The sequence below is a fragment of the Papio anubis genome, chromosome 11 (assembly GCF_008728515.1).
Source record: "Papio anubis isolate 15944 chromosome 11, Panubis1.0, whole genome shotgun sequence".
Taxonomy (NCBI): domain Eukaryota; kingdom Metazoa; phylum Chordata; class Mammalia; order Primates; family Cercopithecidae; genus Papio; species Papio anubis.
This window is the reverse complement of record NC_044986.1, coordinates 76,510,021-76,523,727: the sequence shown is the minus strand read 5'-3', so window position 1 is coordinate 76,523,727 and position 13,707 is coordinate 76,510,021. Positions and strand designations below refer to the sequence as shown.

The 13,707-nt window shown below is 45.6% G+C and overlaps 1 pseudogene; it reads left to right on the top strand.

Moving 5' to 3' along the window:
- Positions 1 to 9,466: 9,466 nt before the first annotated feature.
- LOC108587555 lies at positions 9,467 to 12,717 on the top strand (annotated as a pseudogene).
- The last annotated feature ends 990 nt before the right edge of the window (positions 12,718 to 13,707 follow it).

Genomic DNA, 13,707 nt, shown 5'->3' with positions numbered 1-13,707 from the left:
CGGAGCTTGCAGTGAGCCGAGATGGCGCCACTGCACTCCAGCCTGGGAGACAGAGCGAGACTCCGCCTCAGAAAATAAATAAATAAATAAAATAAAATAAAATAAATAAGTAAATTTTAAAAAAGAGAAAATGGTCCCCCACAAATCTCAAAGCAAATAAAAGACATTAATTTACAGAGAGGAATCTCTACAAATCCTAAGCAGGCAAATAGAAAAAAAACATGATTCAAAAGATAAAAGGAAACATTCAAAAGCAACCAGAGGAGAAAAAAAGACATATTACTTTCAAAGAAACAACAATAAGTGGGAGAAGGACTTTTCATCAGAGACTACAGAAGACAGAACCCCATGGAATGACATTTTTCATGTTGAAATGAAAAAAATCTGCCAACATCGAATTCTACCTACTGAAATATACTTCAAAAATAAAAGTGTAGGGTTCTAGAAAATGGCAGCAATGGCGATGGTGTCGCTTTTAAATCTCACCTCATCATCACATACCAACGGAGCAACTAGGCAACAAAACCAAGACCACCTGCAGGAAGGAGCATTCTGCATTGACCCCAGGAGGATAAAAAATGTAATATACCTGAAACAGAAAGGGCAGATGAAACGAATGTAAATTTCTAAAGAAGGAACACAAAAAAACCAACAATCCAAGCATTCCAGCTTGGGAAACAGCAAAGAGAATTGTGCCAGTTGTTGAAATGGACAAGGAAGATTAGCCAGAAAAGGGTCATGCCTTGAATCCCAGCACTTGGTATTCCCAGGGGACCACCGCTGAGCTTAGAGTTTGAGACCTTGGCACATGGTGAAAGCCCATCTCAAAATTCTTTTTAAAAAAAAAGAATGGGGCCGGGCGCTGGTGGCTCAAGCCTGTAATTCCAGCATCTCGAGGTCGAGATGGGCGATCACGAGGTCAGGAGATCGAGACCATCCCGGGCGTAATCGCGGAAACCCCATCTCTACTAAAAAATACATGTAAAAACTAGCCGGGCGAGGTGCATGGCGCCTGTAGTCCCAGAAGCTACTCAGGAGGCCGAGGCAGGAGAATGGCGGAACCCGGAGGCGGAGCCTGCGAGCCGAGATCCGCCACTGCACTCCGCAGCCCGGCGACAGAGCCAGACTGCCCTCAAAAAAAAAAAAAAAAAGAATGGGTAAGAATATTCAGCAAGAATGTGGGATACAAAATATAAAAATCATTCTCATTTCTAGCAGCCACAAACAGAAAAGACAAATTTTGAAAAGATACCATTTATGGTTGCAATAAAGGATACAAAATGCCTAAAAATAAATTTAACAAAAGATGTGTAAGTGGAAAAAATTATATATCTTTATGAAAGTTATTAAAGAGGCCAGGCATGGTGACTCACACCTATAATCCCAGCACTTAGGGAGGCCGAGGCAAGTAGATCACCTGAGGTCAGGAATTCGAGTCCAGCGTGGCCAACTTGGGGAAACCCTGTATCCACTAAAAATACAAAATTAGCTGGGCATGGTGGCATGTGCCTGTAATCTCAGCTACTGGAGAGGCTGAGGCAGGAGAATCTCTTAGAACCTGGGAGGCGGAGGTTGCAGTGAGCCAAGGTCGTGCCACTGCACTTTAGCCTAGGCGACAGAATGAGACTCTGTCTCAAAAACAAAACAAAAACCAAAACGACAAGAAAAAGAGAAAAACATTAAAGAAGTCTTAGGCAAAAGGGACACAGGCCATATTCTAGCTTTTATTTGAAGTTCAGGAGTACATGTGCAGGCTTACTATATAGGAAAACTCGTGTCATGGGAGTTTGTTGTACAGATTATTTCATCACCCAGGTATTAATCCCAGTACCCACTGGTTATTTTTTCTGCTCCTTTCCCTCCTCCCACCCTCCATCTTCCCATAGGCCCCAGTGTCTGTTGTCCCCTCTGTGCATCCATGTGTGCTCATTATTTATCTCCCACTTCTACATGAGGACATGCAGTATTTGGTTTTCTGTTCCTGCATTAGTTTGAAAAGGATAGGGCCATATTCATAGATTGGGATATTCAGTCCATTGAAGATGTCAGTCTCCCAACTGATTTATAGCTATAATGTGTACTATAATTCAAACAAATACTAACGGTTTGTTTTTTGTTTTTGTTTTTGTTTTGTTTTGTTTTTTGAGATGGAATCTGGCTCTGTCACCCAGGCTGTAGTGCAAAGGCGCGATCTCAGCTCACTGCAACCTCCGCCTTCCAGGTTCAAGTGATTCTCCTGTTTCTTACCTCAGTCTCCCTAGTAGCTGGGATTACAGGCTCATGCCACCACGCCTGGCCAATTTTTGTATTTTTAGTAGAGACAGGGTTTCCCCCTGTTGGCCAGGCTGCTCTCAAACTCCTGACCTCAGGTGATCCACCCGCCTTGGCCTCCCAAAGTGCTGGGATTAGCGGAGTAAGCCTGTAATGAAATTTGATAATCTATTTTAAATCTTATTTGAAAGAGCCAAAAGCCAAGATACTCTTGAAGAACAAGATGGGTAAGTTACTTTAGCAGACATCTAGCAGATAACTAGAAAGCTATAGTAATTAAGACAGACTGGTTTACACAATTACACCGTGATAGACAAATTAAATAATGACACAGAATAAAGAGGCCAGAAACCAACTCTCCTTTACATGGAAATTGGATTCATGACTGAATTGTAACCGCAGATCTGTGAAGAAATGATGGGCTCTTCAATAAGTAGTACAGGAAAAATTGTTATCCTTATGGGGGAAAAAGGAAGTCAGAGCTCTACCTCATACCATAGAAAAAATTTGATTTTGAATACTTAAATGTGAAAAAATAAAACTGTAAAAATTTTTAGAAGAAAATATCAATCACGAGAATGATTTTTTTTTTGAGACAGAGTCTCCCTCTGTCACCCAAGCTGGGGTGCAGTGGTGCGATCTCGGCTCACTGCAACCTCTGCCTCCTGGGTTTAAGTGATTTTCCTGCCTAGGCCTCCCAAGTAACTGGGATTACAGGCACACACCACCACACCTGGCCAATTTTTGTATTTTTAGTGGAGATGGGGTTTCACCATGTTGTCCATGCTGGTCTTGAATTCCTGACCTCAAGTGATCCACCCATCAGCCTCCCAAAGTGGTGGGATTACAGGCGTGAGCCACCATGCCTGGCCTTCCAAGAATGATTTTTTAAGCTCAGAAGGTGAAATAAATACAGAAAAATGCTGATGAATATAACTACTGCATTTGTTTGCTATTGCTGCATAACCAATCCTAATTTAGCTGCTTAAAGTCATCTGTTAGCTTGTGGATCTGTAGGCCAGAGGCCCAGGCGTGGTGTGGTTGGGCTTTCCACTTGGGGTCTTGCCAGCTTCAATCAAGGTGCCGGCAGGGCTGTGTTCTCACCTGAAGCCCTGAGTCCTCTTTCATGCTCACATGCTCATGGCAGGTTCATCTCCCTGAAGTTGTGGGATGGGGTCCTTGTCAGCTATCAGGCAGGACCTGCTCTTAGTTCCTGGAGGGCATCTGCACGTAACCTCCTCCATCTTCAAAGTCAGCCTTGGCCAGGCACAGTGACTCACTCACAGCCTGTAATCTCAGCACTTTGGGAGGCAAAGGCATGCGGATCACTTGAGGTCAGGAGTTCGAGACCAGCCTAGCCAACATGGTGAAACCCTGTCTCTACAAAAAAAAACACAAAACAAAAATTAGCTGGGCTTGGTGGTATGCGCCTGTAGTCCCAGCTACTCAGGAGGCTGAGGCATGAGAATCACTTGAACCTGGGAGGCAGAGGTTGCAGACAGTGGAGATTGCACTAGTGCACTCCAACCTGGGCCACAGAGTTAGACCCTGTCTCAAAAAAACAAAACAAAACAAAACAAACACACACACACACACACACACACACACACACCAGCCAGATTTGCTTGCCAAGTTTTCCTGCAATTTGAAACTCTCTGAAGTTTTCTGTCTCTGGTCCCTAGACGCCAGATTGAAGGGATCATGTGATGAGTTTGGGCCCACCTAGATAATCTCCCTCTTGATTAACTCATATGCAACCAATTAGTAATCCTAGTTACACCTGCAAAATTTCTTTTGCCATATATGCAGCATGATTACGGAAGTGACATCCTGCTATAATCACAGGTTTTGTCTACTCTTCAGGGGGGCATCATAAAAGGGGGAGGGATAGTGAGAATTCTGCCTACCACAGTTACATTATAATTAAAAACTTCTATTCTTCAAATGACACAATAAGGAAGTAAAAGGGCAAGCTACAGAATGGGATGTAAGATTTACAAAACACATAACTGATAAGGGAGTTGTTTCTACAATACACATTTAATTTACTTATTTAGAGAGGATGTCTGCCTCTGTCACCCATGCTGGACTGCAGTCGTGCAATCATAGCTCACTGCGATTTTCACCTCCTAGGCTCAAGTGATCCTCCAACCTCAGCCTCCCAAAGTAGCTGGGACTACAGGCTCATGACACCATGCGCAGTTAATTTTTATGTTTTTAGTAGAGACGTGGGTCCCACTATGTTGCCCAGGCTAGTCTCGGACTCTTGGGTTCAAATAATCCTCTTGCCTCAGCCTTGCAAAGTGCTGGGATTTCAGGTATGAGCCACTGCATCTGGCAAAGAATATATATTTTAAATCTTACATATTAATAAGAAAAAAGACAACAATAGAAAAAGAGACAAATGAAATAAACATATTTTCACAGAAAAAAACTTAAAATATCAATAAATGTATGAAGACATGTGTATTTTTTCTTTATTTTCTTTCTTTATTTTTTTGAGATGGAATCTTGCTCTGTGGCCCAGGCTGGAGAGTGCAGTGGCATGATCTCGACTCACTGCAACCTCTGCTTCCTGGGTTCAAGCAACTCTCTTGCCTCAGCCTCCCAAGTAGCCAAGATTACAGGCGTGCGCTACCACACCCAGCTAATTTTTGTATTTTTAGTAGAGCAGGGTTTCACTATATTGGAAGGCTGGTCTCGAACTCCTGACCTCAGGTGATCCGGCCATCTTGGCCTCCCAAAGTGTTGGGATTACGGGCATGAGCCACCACACCCAGCCATGTGTATTTTTAATTGTGGAAAAATTGGGTGTCCAGTGCTTGGTCTTCCCTGCTCTGGGAGGCTCAGGTGACTCTGCCTCAGCCTGTGTTACTCTGTGACCTGCAGGTACTGGGGGATCCACAGGGAAGACACTGGGACATCCTAGAAGCTGGGAAATCAAAAGAAGAGTGAAGAATGCAACCACACATGGATGGATGGTCTTTTCCATAACACAGTGCCTGCCTCTCAGGCTCCAATTCCAAAGAGAATCATTTACAAGTTAATTTCTGTCTCCCGGGTTGATCATTGTCCCTAATCATCACTTGCTGCCCCTCAAAGGAATTGTCTACATTCCCTATCTCCTCCTTACCCTGTGAAAAAGGGTATGTCAGCTTCTGTAGCCCATTGGGAGGTTGGGAAATCACTGACTCTCCCCTGCCCCAGACATTAATACATCTGTATGCCTTTTCTTCTATTAAAAATAAGTGAAAACTGGCTCACGCCTGTAATCCCAGCACTTTGGGAGGCTGAGGCGGGCGGAGCACGAGGTCAGGAGATCGAGACCATCCTTGCGAACATGGTGAAACCCCGTCTCTACTAAAAATACAAAAAAATTAGCCGGGCGTGGTGGCGGGCGCCTGTAGTCCCAGCTGCTCGGGAGGCTGAGGCAGGAGAATGGCGTGAGCCTGGGAGGTAGAGCTTGCAGTGAGCCGAGATCGCGCCACTGCACTCCAGCCTGGGCGACAGAGCGAGACTCTGTCTCAAAAATAAATAAATAAATAAATAAATAAGCAAAAACTCAGTAAGACACCATTTTACCCCACTGTATTAGCAAACCTTTAAAAATCTGACAATTTCAAGCCTTTCTAGTGAATCATAGTGTTACTGGTGGTGAATCCATAGGGGGCTGCAGTAACCTCAATTCTTTTTTTTTTTTTTTTTTTTTTTTCAGATGGAGTTTCGCTCTTTTTGCCCAGGCTGGAGTGCAATGGAGGGATCTTGGCTCACTGCAACCTCCGCCTCCTGGGTTCAAGCGATTCTCCTGCCTCAGCCTCCCACATGGCTGGGATTACAGACATGCACCACCACGCCCGGCTAATTTTGCATTTTTTTTTAGTAGAGACGGGGTTTCTCCATGTTAAGGCTGGTCTCAAACTCCTGAACTCAGGTGATCCGCCTGCCTCGGCCTCCCAAAGTGCTGGGATTACAGGCGTGAGCCACCGAGCCCGGCCAGCAACCTCAATTCTTGCCTCCTCAGCAGAAAGAATTTGACCAAGGGCATAATAAGGCAGAGTGAGAGCCCGAGGCCAGTTTTACAGCAGGAGTGAAAGTTTATTAAAAAACTAGTCCAGGCTCAGTGGCACATGCCTATAATCCTAGCACTTTGGGAGGCCGAGGTGGGCGGATCACTTGAGGTCAGGAGTTTGAGACCAATCTGGCCAAAATGGTGAAACCCCGTCAAACTAAAAATACAACAACAACAAAAATTAGCTGGGTGTGGCGGCGGGTGTCGGTAATCCCAGCTACTCATGAGGCTGAGGCAGGAGAATCACTTCAACACGGGAGGCGGAGGTTGCAGTGAGCTGAGATCGCAGGGCTGCACTCCAGCCTGGGCGACAGAGCAAGACTCCCTATCAAAACAACAACAACAACAATAACAAACTTTGGATCGGGACCAAAATGAAGTAAAGTACACTTGGAAGAGGGCCAGGGGGCGACTTGAGAGATCAGGTGCACTGTTTGACCTTTGACTTGGGGTTTTATCTGTTTATCTGTATCTGTTGACACAGTTCCAGGGTTTTACATCCCTTCTCCCCTGATTCTTTCCTCGGGGTGGGCTGTCCACATGTGCAGTGGTCTGCTAGCAGTTGGGCGGTGAGCATGCAGTGTGTTTACTGGAGTTGTGCGCATGCTCACTTGAGGCATTCTTCCCCTACCAGGTGAATGTCCCCAGAAGTTAAACTCCACCGTTTTGCCTCTTAGTGTGCATGCTTGAGCCCACTCTCCCAACTCCTGAGATCTTACTGGGAAGCTGCTGATCACCAGTTTCAAGTTTTTTCTATTAGGAGACTGCCTTTCCCTGGTGCAGGCTGTGACCCATTATTAGAGACAGTTTAACAATTGCCTGATAGTTGGTGACATTACTGGTGGGGGTGGGGTGGGGGTCGAGCCCTCTCCTGCCCCTGCTCATGCCTGACTAGTTACCTGTAACAATAGGAACTCACGTACTTGTGACACAAATTTAAATTAGTGCAACCTCTTTGGATAACAAATTGTGATGATCTATAAAGTTGGAAATGTACACCCTCTACAATCCAAGAGTTTCATCCCTGGGTATGTAATTGACAGAAATGCATGCATGGCTGGTTACAGTGGTTCATGCCTGTAATCTCAGAACTTTAGGAGGCTGAGGCGGGAGGATTGCTTGATCCCAGGAATTCGAAACCAGCCTGGGCAACATGGCAAAATCTCCCCTCTACAAAAAAATACAAAAATTAGTCAGGCATGGTGGTGCATGCCTGTAGTCTCAGCTGCTCAAGAGGCTGAGTGGGGAGGAGCAATTGAACCCAGAAGGTCAAGGTTGCAAGGAGCTGTGATCATGCCACTGCACCCTTGCCTGGGTGACAGAGTAAGACCCTGTCTCAAAAAAAAAAAAAAAAAAAAGAAGAATAAGAAGAAATGCATGCACATGGATGTCCAAGCCAGAAAAACAAACCTGGAGACAATGGGAAATAATTTAAATGTCCATCAACAGTAGAATGTTGTAAATAAATTATGTAATAATATGTAAATAAATTATAGAATACTTTAAAGGTAATCACATGGTTCTATTTCCTAAAGTTGGTGGATCCCACAACACAGGTGTTTGTTTCACTCTTCCTTCAAGAAGTCTTTCCAACTCGTCTGTCCCTTCCCTTGACCAGAAGTCAGAGGTGGACAAGCGCTTAAAGATCAGGAACTCACCCCTCGGCTTCATAAACAAGGGGATGAGGTAAGGAGACACATGTCAGGGCTTCCCTTGACACCCTCCTCTTTGTCTGCATAGGATGCCCTCCTCTTTTCCTTCTCAGTACCCATCTGTCAACATCCTCTTCATCTTCTAAGGCCCTTCCTCTGAATCCTTAGAGATCACCCTGGTCAATTTACCTTTTGAGAAACCCAAGTTCAGAGAGGTTGAAGGATGAGCTTAAGGCATGCAGTCACTGAGAGGCAGCCTTGGCTCTCTGGAATCTGTGCTCTCTTTATCAGCAACATCCAGAGCTAATTTATGTCTGTAGCCATAGCACACTTGAAGACAGTTACTTATAAACAGGAGGTGCTCAGTAAATGCCACCTCCTCCCTCCGGGTCTTTACTGAGTTTAAACAAGAGCTTTATAAAACTATGGCTACTTTGATGCTGCTAACATAGAAAATGACCGGCAGATGGCAGCATTTAGCTTTCCCAGCTCTCAACTTTGCAATTGCCAGTTTAAGGCGAGAAAAGTTGGTTTTTCTTTTCCGTTCTCCAGACTCCGCTTGTTGTAAGTACAATGCCCACTGCTCCCATTGGAGGCTTCATCCTACTACCCACTTGCTGAAAAAGCATCTTGAGCATCTGCAGAAGCTCTGGTTTGAGACCTGGTGACAGGAGGGGATACATGGACATGCAATGAGAACATGAATGCGGTTTTTTTTTTTTTTTGAGATGGAGTCTCACTCTGTCACCCACACTGCAGTAGAGTGGTGCAATCTCAGCTCACTGCAACCTACGCCTTGTGAGTTCAAGCGATTCTTCTGCCTCAGCCTCCTGCGTAGCTGAGATTACAGGTGCCCAACACCATGCCTGGCTAATTTTTTGTATTTTTAGTAGAGATGAGGTTTCACCATGTTGGTCAGACTGGTCTTGAACTCCTGACCCTCAGGTGATCCGCCTACCTTGGCCTCCCAAAGTGCTGGGATTACAGGCGTGAGCGACCGTGCCTGGCCAAACATGAAAGTTTTTCCTCTCCATAGAGCCCAGTGAAATGCTGATTCCCACTACAGCCCTGGGATACCATGGGCTGCAAAGGCATCTTAGGGCTCTGCTTTTCAGCTGGGGAAACAGACTCCAAAAGGCAAGGTGATGAGCTCCAATTCACAGCAAGTTCAGATTTTCTGACTGGCAACCCTGTGCACTTTCCTGTGTTAGTTTTCGAAGGTGAAATCTACCCTGAAGGCATGTTCCACCTATAATATGCGCAGAAAGGAGGCCAGAAAGTGTTTTAAAAACCAAATGCTTCATCATAAATAATAAAGGAAAAGCAGAGAAAAGAGTGTTGGGGCTCAGAGAAGCAGACTGCACAATTTTCAGGGCTGGGGTGTGTGAGAAATTACGGAGTCAGAAAAGAACTGTTGAAAACAGGGGAGCTCTCACCCTTAAAAACAGTCAAGATATGCACAAGAAAAGGAGCAATGGTGGAAATTCTAGATCAGGATGGCAAATGTATGGCTTGGGGCTGCTACTCGCTTTCACCTTCCCCTGTCGCCTGGCCCCCATGCCCATGACAGACATCAGTAATCAATCATGGGATTCTCTTCCCTTGAGCTCAGGGCCTGACCAGGATCCACTGTGCACAGTGCTCCTACCAACTCGTAGGAGATGGCACCAGAGGAAGTCTGTTGCTCCTCCTCACTCTGCCCTATTGCCTCCCTGGTGGCCACAATTTATTGTGCACTTACTGTGTGCCAGGAGTTGTGCTGAGCTCCTTACACATACTTTCCATTTAATTCACTTACCACATTCTCAGGAGTTAGGCATCCTTCTGGTTTTACACGTAAGGAAAATGGGGCACAGAGGTGTTAAAAGCTTCATAATGGCAGTGTCAAGATTCAAATCCAAGCCCACCTGTCTCCAAAGCCCAGCCTGGGAAACTGCTAGATAGGTGGGATAAGCCAGTATGGACGAAGACCTGTGGTTTGGGCCTTGTTTAGACCTGAAGATCAAGACTAACTAGACCGCAGTGGAGCCTGAGGTCCAGAGAACGGAGGACACTAAAGATGCTTTTGTTTGTTCATTCATTCCTCAACACAGGTTTATTAAGTCCCTGCTACATGCCAGACACCTTGTAGATCCTGGGGGATAGTGGTCAAACAAGAGAGACAGAACACCGCATCCTCAATCGGGGGAGACTAACAAGCCAGTCAAATGTGTGATATGTCAGGTGATGTATGTGCTAAGGGGAAAAATGCAGGCTGGGGAGTGGTGGAGAGAGTCACATAGAGCTATATGCGGACTCAGGCCTAGGAGATAAGGGAAGGGATGACTCAGGGGCCTGAGCTTCTTGGAGTGACTGATGTATATCGAGATAAAGGCCCTAAGGAGATGGGTCCTGATGCTCTCAGGGAAAATAATGATGGTGGGTGGTGGGGGAGGAAGGAGGGATTGCCAGGAACAGTTGGAGTTCCAGGGGTCTTCTTCACTGTGACAATGACAATGTGGCCGAGGGAGAGGGAGTCTTACCCAGAATACCCCCAGCTGCTGGGCTCTCTCCTTGCTCTGGCAGATGTGGGATGGAGGCAGAAAGTCCCACTCATGCGTCATGCATTTTTTGAGCATCTAATGAAATAAATTTCCCCAGGTGCAGTGACTCAAGCCTGTAATCCCAGCACTTTGGGAGGCTGAGGCAGGTGGGTCACCTGAGGTCAGGAGTTTGAGGCCAACCTGGCCAACATGGTGAAACCCCATCTCTACTAAAAATACAAAAATTAGCTGGGCGTGGTGGCATGAGCCTGTAGTCCTAGTTACTCGGGAGCCTGAGGCAGGAGAATTGCTTGACTCTGGGAGGTGGAGGTTTCAGTAAGCCGAGATCACTCCACTTCACTCCAGCCTGGGCAACAGAGTGAGACTCGGTCCTAAAATAAAATAAAATAAAATAAAAAGACTGGGCATGGTGGCTCATGCCTGTAATCCTAGCACTTTGGAAGGCCGAGCCGGGTGGATCACCTGAGGTCAGGAGTTCGAGACCAGCCTGACCTACATGGTGAAACCTCATCTCTACTAAAAATACAAAAATTAGCTGGGTGTGGTGGCGGACACCTGTAATCCCAGCTACTCAGGAGGCTGAGGCAAGAGAATTGCTTGAACCCAGGAGGCGGAGGTTGCAGTGAGCTGAGATGGTGCCATTGTACTTCAGCCTGGGCGACAAGAGTGAAACTCCATCTCAAAAATAAATTTAAAAAATAAATAAATAAATAAATTTCATTCCTCTGCCCACTGCCAGTATCCAGCCCCACTGATGAGGTTGGGGTGAGGTGGGACGTAACTTTTCAGCACCTGGGCCCTTATGTCCAGCAGGACCATGAACAGGGACTTTCTGTGCCAGGAACAATAGAAAATATGGCAACTGGTGTTTGCCACTATCAACGAGGAACTTGGAGTTTCGCTGAAGGAGGAAGACTGTAACCGCCCAAGGGGTTTACCTTGCCCGCTGCCTCGACAGAGCCGATTGATCAAGACAGGGAATTGCAGTAGAAAAAGAGTAATTCACACAGAGCCGGCTGTGGGGGAGACTAGAGTCTTATTATCACTCAAATCAGTCTCCTTGAGAATTCGGGAAGCCGAATTTTTAAGCATAACTTGGTTGGGGGAAGCCAGTGAGCCAGGGGTGTTGATTGGTCAGGGATGAAATCATAGGGAGTCGAAGCTGTCTTCTTGCACTGAGTCAGCTCCTGGGTAGGGGCCGCAAGATCAGACGAGCCAGTTTCTCCATCTGGGTGGTACCAGCTGATCCATCAAGTGCAGGGTCTGCAAAATGTCTCAAACAGTGATCTCAGGAGCAGTTGAGGGAGGGTCAGAATCTTGCAGCCTCCAGCTGCGTGACTCCTAAACCATAATTTCTAATCCTGTGCCTAATGTTAGTCTAGTCCCCAGACAAGAAGCAGGTCTGCTTTGGGAAAGGGCTGTTACCATCTTTATTTAAACTATAACTACAAACTAAGTTTCTCCCAGAGTTAGTTCAGCCTATGCCCAGCAATGAACAAAGACAGCTTGGAGGTTAGAAGCAAGATGGAGTCGGTTAAGTTAGCTTTCTTTCACGGTCTCAGTCCTAATTTTGCAAAGGTGAAGGCGGTTTCAAAATAACTATCCATGAGTTTGTAAAATAATCCAGGATGCCTGTTGTTCATAGCACATAGCCTACTGTGTGTCTAAGCTGATAATCAGCTAGACTTTGGAGAGAGAAAAATGCCAAAAGAAAATGGCCGAGGATTGCTGCTGGAGGTGTCACGGACGTTAATACTGCTTTGCAAGAAGTGCTGAAGACCACCCTCAGCCACGATGGCCTAGCATGTGGAATTCACGAAGCTTCCAAGGCCTTAGACAAGTGCCAAGCCCACCTTTGTGTGCTTGTATCCAACTGTGATAAGCCTATGTATGTCAAGTTAGTGGAGGCCCTTTGTGCTGAACACCAAATCAACCTAATCAAGGGTGACGACAACAAGAAACTAGGGGAATGGGAAGGCCCCTGTACAACTGACAGAGAGGGGAAATCCTGTAAAGTGGTTGGTTGCAGTTGTGTACTAGTTAAGGACTACGGAAGGAGTCTCAGGCCAAGGATGTCATCGAAGAGTACTTCAAATGCAAGAAATGAAGAAATAAATCTTTGCCTCACACATGGAAAGAAAAGAAAAAAGGAAGGAAGGAAGGAAGGAAAGAAGGAAGGAAGGAAGGAAGGAAAGAAGGAAGGAAGGAAGGAAGGAAGGAAGGAAAGAAGGAAGGAAAGAAGAAAGGAAGGAAGGAAGGAAGGAAGGAAGGAAGGAAGGAAGGAAGGAAGGAAGGAAGGAAGGAAGGAAGGAAGGGAAAATGTTTCTGAAGAGGCCAACCCATATCCCCTCCAAAGTGCGTCAAGGGAGTCCCTGCAGGCAGAGTCAAGATTCTCTTCAGGAGGAAATCTGAGAGTTCCCTAACAAGGCAATGAATGGGTAACTGATTCCCCACAATTCCACATCATAAAATGCAATGGCAATACAAATTAGCCCAGAAAAAATGTAAAGCAGGCATGTAACCGTATATCCTGTTTGGCTACACATCCACATATGCGTGTGCACACACACACACACACACCTGCGGCACATCTAATTTTGAGCAATAAACCCTGTTAAAACTGGTTGTGAAATGTACACCCAAAGTAACTAAATAAGATGATTTATTGTTTATTATTATTTCCTATAAATCTCCCTAAAGTTGGAGGATTTCCATTAAAATGATTATTTCAGATCCAGATGTGGTAGCCCTTGTTTCTGGAGGTCATTAGATAGCAGTATTCATTGTCTACTAAAACTACTCCTAGTCCATGATACCCACATCAGGTTATTTGCATTCAAGAGAATGCTTGGCCTTCTGTGCTCCATTCCAGAGCAGGGTGGCAGGGCTCTACCATATGCAACAACCTGCAGGGCACAGACACTGACCCTTTGGAGCTGATGCTGGTCAGTGGCCTGCACTGTGCCTAACAGTTGTGTGGGTCAGTAGGAAAGCAAACTAATGGGCTATCTCAGTGTGGTTTCAAGTTAAAAATAAAAGAATAGAGGACACATCTTTGTTTTACCCAATTGGAAATTACAAGCAGGAGAGTTCATATTTTTGCTTATATATTGTGTCAAAGGCTAGAAGAGGATCAACAAAAGTCACAAACCATTTAATATGATTTTTGGCA